This window comes from Mirounga leonina, unplaced genomic scaffold, assembly GCF_011800145.1.
Source record: "Mirounga leonina isolate KUSES-001 unplaced genomic scaffold, KU_Mleo_1.0 Mir_418, whole genome shotgun sequence".
Classification (NCBI taxonomy): Eukaryota; Metazoa; Chordata; class Mammalia; order Carnivora; family Phocidae; genus Mirounga; species Mirounga leonina.
This window is the reverse complement of record NW_023270739.1, coordinates 5,470,454-5,475,354: the sequence shown is the minus strand read 5'-3', so window position 1 is coordinate 5,475,354 and position 4,901 is coordinate 5,470,454. Positions and strand designations below refer to the sequence as shown.

Here is a 4,901-nt window from a genome sequence, read left to right as displayed (position 1 = left end):
TAGGAACTTTATTAGAATTTGACTCATGATCTTTCTTCTGTCCTTCTGCTGGCAGTTGCCCTAGGAATACCTGCCACTTAATTGATGTTTGTGAAATGCCTTGTCTTCCTCTGCTGAAAGTCTGTTAAGTGTTGAGCATTACAGCGTTACAGTGGTTGTTTTATTACTAAAGCAGTGCCAACGAGGTTACACAACAGCTTGGATCAGGAAGTGAAACAAGGGCGGTGATCCCACTGAAGCTACAGGGGATGGGGATTTGGGATGGTAAAATGTTAATTACCCAAGACGGAATGTGGGCTGGAGTCCAGAGCTGTGCTCCTGGAGATCATTTCAGTCCCAGAGGCTGGGGCTGGCTCTTTGGCAGTGGGTCCTAAGCATCCTGCCCTCCCCTGGCTGGAATGTTGGATTCACTTCGCTGAAAGCTGCCATAGAGAAAAAATCTAGTGGCGAGGAGCCAGGAGCACACGTCTCGCACTGCATCAGGGGCCACTCCGGAAGCTTCCCAGGAGCCAAAGGGCTGTTCCATTTGCATGTAACAAATTATTTACTTCTAAAGCGTTTATTCTTTATCTCTCTTTAGACTCCCCTCTCCTTGTTTCTGGCTCTTGAGGTCTCTCTCCAAAGAGTGAGCTGGAGATAGATGAGTGAGGGTTGAGGAGGTAGGCTTGGCACACAAGGATGGTAGAAATGTTCATTTATAAAGCTGAGAAAATAAACACAGACGTAGATGGGCTTCTGGTCAGGAAACACCAAAATGGTTTACTTTAGGGTGGGGAGGAACGGGTGCCAGCGAGGAGAATGCGGTGGCGGCAATGACGCCTCTCCATTGCTTTAGTCTCCCACAATGTCACCTCCAGAAACTGATGGGGAAACTTGCATTCGGAATGAAATATTTTTAAGATGCTGGGTTGGCTGGCAGGTAAGATTCGGGACGAAGGGAGAGGCACCAGTAAAAAGAGCGAAGGCTCTGGAGTCAGACAGTCCTGGGACCAACGCCGGGCTCACAAATTACTTTCTATCTGGGTGACCTTGCGCAAGTGTCCTAATCTCTTTAGAGCCTTCGTTTCTATCTGTAAAATTTAGAGAATGTAAAACTCACAGGTTTAACCATAAAACCCCTGTAAAGAACTCAGAACAGCAGTTGGCACAAAGTAGGCACAAAATAAACGACAGTCATTATTAAAGTCAACTACGGACCAAACGACCATAGTCTTCCACAAACTCGCAGCAAACAATTAACCCGTAGCACAGAGAATCCAGATCCGACTGACGCGCCTATTTGCCCAATAAGGTCCCAGGAAAGAACTCTGTGGAGTCAAACCAATGGCACTAGTCCTTGTTGTTGGACGGGTTTTCTGGCCGTTCCACCAATAGCTTGAAGATTTGACTAGGGAGTGACATTCTGACAGTCCAATGATGCACAGCCAGCCCACACTCAGCACTTCGAAGGGGATAAATTAAGGAGCCGGCTCGTATAGATTCCGTTATTAGGCAATACTGGGTGGAGAGAGGAGCTCAGGGGAAACAGCGCGAGGGCGAGTCACCAATGGGCTAAAAAAAGAAAAAAGACGATGGTTGCGCCAAACGAGCTCGGCCGCCATCATGCTCTAGTTTCCCCTTCACCTCTCCGGGTCCGCGACCAAGGAAGCGGCCTCTGGGATGCTGAGGGGGTGTGTCCCCGAATGATTGGCGCAGGCAGCTCAGCCAATCCTAGCTCGTCAAACGGGAAGCACTTGACCAATGAGGGGCGACGGCAGCGGCGAGGAATTGGAGGGGCGGAACCGCAGCTTGATGGGCACAAAAATCAGCCAGTGAGAGCCGGAAGCATCCTCCCTGCGGCCAATGGAGTGGGGCAGTGGGCGGGCCCCCGAGTGTTTGTGTTGTGGTTTTGGGGGAGGGAGGCGGAGGGGAAAGTTTGTTTATTTTGTTTTTAGTTTCTGGGGTCCCCGTGTTTCTGGGAGGTGAGGCGGGAGGGAGTGACCCCCCGCGCCCCTTCAGTCCCCCTACTACGTCGCCTCCATAGCCTGCGGAGAAGCGGGGACCGCGCGCATCGCAGCGCATCGCCTCACAGCGGAACGCCGCGCACTCGGAGCCGGCGCGGCTCGGCGGTGAGTGAGGACCGACGGCCACTGCCGCCCTTCCCCTCCCCCGCGCACCGCCCAGTCAGAGCTGGGCGGCCCGGTGGGCGAGGACGCCCGCGGGAGCGCGCGGCGCGGGCCGGCCTGTCAAGCTGAGGCGCAGCGTGTGCGTGTCCTCGCGAGTGAGCGCGCGCGGCGGGGACAGGGCCGGAGGGGGGGCGGGAGCGCGCGCGGGTCCCGGCGGGGGCGGCGGCATTGAGCTTGCGCTCCGTGGGGGCGGGCGTGTGGTGGGTTTGACCCCGGGGCGGGGAGGGACGAGGGCGACGTCCCGCGCGCAAGCCAGGGGCGCCCCGAACGGCAGGGCCGGGGCAGGCGGGCGGGCGCGCGCGGCTCCGGGCGTCACGCGCCAGCAGGTGTGAGCTGGGGGAGGGCTTCCGGGTGGGCTGGTCGAGTCGGGTTCGCTTCCCGTCGCTGGGGGGCCTCCGGGGCGGGGAGGCGCTCCCTGTCGCGGCGGAGAGCGGGGGCCCGCGGAGACGCGTCGGGCCCCCTGCCTGGCGTGGGGGCGAGGGAGGCGTCAGGCCTCCGAGCCTCCCGGTCCCTGTCTGCGCGGGACCTGCGTGACAGCGTGGACGCGTTCCCTGCTTAATCCGGGCCGGGAGGGGGTGTGCGTGGAGGGGTTGCACCCCTCACCTCAGAGCCCTGCGGCGAGGCCACCTTCGAGAGGCGATTCAGGCTCTCCACGAGGAAGTGGGACGGAACGGCGCGAGGAGTGTTTTCTGTCTCCCCCTGAGCTGGCGCCCCTTAGGTTCAAACTAGTGCGTTTGTTAGCTCGCGGTGGGCCAAATACCCTTTTAAAGTGGCAGAGGACACCCAGTAACCGTAGCTGCTGCTTAGGTGTCTTAAGTAGGGACCGGCCCATCCTCAGTTCTTTCGGCACAGTGTGCTGGTCTCAGGCTTTTAAGGTTCCTTGCTTTCTCATGTATCTTTTGGCCGTTTTATTACTCTTTAGCATCATGCTAGAAATTGTGCGAGGAATAAGACGAATTTCAAGGTGGTCGTTTGTATTACAATATAAGCAAAATTATGCAACAAAATTGGCCAGAGATATTTCTCCATAGTGAATAAAACGTTATAGGTTGCCTTCTCCTCCCACCCCCCAGGAGTTAAGTGTACGGAAATAAGGTGTATGAAAATCTTGCATCTTAGCATTTTGTGAAAGTTTAAGAATAGAGGCTATTTAATACTTCATTGTTGTGGGGAATTTCAGTGGACGATAGCTTCCTGTTGATTCGGAGAGGCATCAATGATCTTGGCTTTGAAACTATATTTATTGTTTCGGTAGTGTTATGTAAATGCCTCTTTAAAAGCAGAACTTTTAGGGGCGCCTGGGTGGCTCAGTTGGTTAAACGACTGCCTTCAGCTCAGGTCATGATCCTGGAGTCCCGGGATCGAGTCCCGCATCGGGCTCCCTGCTCAGCGGGGAGCCTGCTTCTCCCTCTGCTTGTGCTCTCTCTCTGACAAATAAGTAAATAAAATCTTAAAAAAAAAAAAAAAAAAAAAAGCAGAACTTTTAGCACGCGGTCTTGCACCTCTACAGCGTGCTACGGTATCGCTGTAGGTAGGTAGTGGGAGGGATATGAATGTAGTAGGTCCCTACACTAAGGGATCTAGAACACAAAGCAGCCCGGCTTGCCCCACTTGGGACACAGCGATGATGATGCTGCTGCCTTTATGTTTTCTTGGTTCCTGGACGTTTTTAGGTGATTGTCCCAAACATCATTATTTGAGCAGAATAGCTTCTGATAGGACTTAAGAAGAAGAAGTTACCAACCTGCTTTTCTAAGGTAGCATATAAATGCCATGCCCTTGAAAAAATATTTTTTCTTCACTCAGAGAAGCATTTAAAAATGTTTTTTAAGTCAGAACAACACCATTTGTTCAAATGGTAGTAAAAATGTTAACTAACATTTACTGCCTTCTTCTAACATGCCAGCCTCTTCGTATGGTTTTTTTTTCCCCCCAATCCTTACCTCAAGCCTGTCAAGTAGATGTCATTAGTGTTTTGTGGCTAGGAAAAAGACCCTCCAAGAGCCACACAGCTAGGAACTTGAAGGGATAGGTTTAGTCTCAACGTCCGTCTGGTTTCAAAGCCTGCGCTTATTTCATTTTGCGTCTTAACTTATCCAGAGGAAGAAAGGCAGAAAGGACACTGAAAGGTAAACCAGAAAAGAAATGAGAAGTGCCACTGACTATGAGGCTGCCCATACCTAACTTAAGAAGTTAATATTAGGGGCGCCTGGGTGGCTCAGTTGTTAAGCGTCTGTCTTTGGCTCAGGTCATGATCCCTGGGGGCCCTGAGATCGAGCCCCCATATCGGGCTCCCTGCTCAATGGGAAACCTGCTTCTCCCTCTCCTGCTTCCCCTGCTTGTGTTCCTTCTCTCACTGTCTCTCTCTGTCAAATAAATAAAATCTTTAAAAAAAAAAAGTTACAATTAAACTCATTCTTAGTTTTTATTTTTTTACTTTTTATTTTTTAAAGATTTTATTTATTTATTTGAGAGAGAGAATGAGATAGAGCATGAGAAGGGGGAGGGTCAGAGGGAGAAGCAGACCCCCAGCTGAGCAGGGAGCCCGATGCGGGACTGGATCCTGGGACTCCAGGATCATGACCTGAGCCGAAGGCAGTCCCTTAACCGACTGAGCCACCCAGGCGCCCTTAGTTTTTATTTTTTTTTATTTTTAAAGATTTTATTTATTTATTTGATAGAGAGAGACACAGCGAGAGAGGGAACACAAGCAGGGGAGTGGGGGAGGGAGAAGCA

At 52.1% G+C, this 4,901-nt stretch overlaps 1 protein-coding gene across 1 annotated transcript in view; it reads left to right on the top strand.

Annotated features, from left to right (window-relative positions):
- The first annotated feature begins 2,236 nt into the window (after positions 1-2,236).
- Positions 2,237-4,901, top strand: part of TNRC6B (trinucleotide repeat containing adaptor 6B) — a 244,520-nt gene continuing 241,855 nt past the window's right edge. Inside the window, exon 1 of the mRNA XM_034987461.1 lies at positions 2,237-2,260. The gene's annotated coding sequence lies outside the window, so the exon portion shown is untranslated. The remainder of the gene's footprint in view (positions 2,261-4,901) is intronic.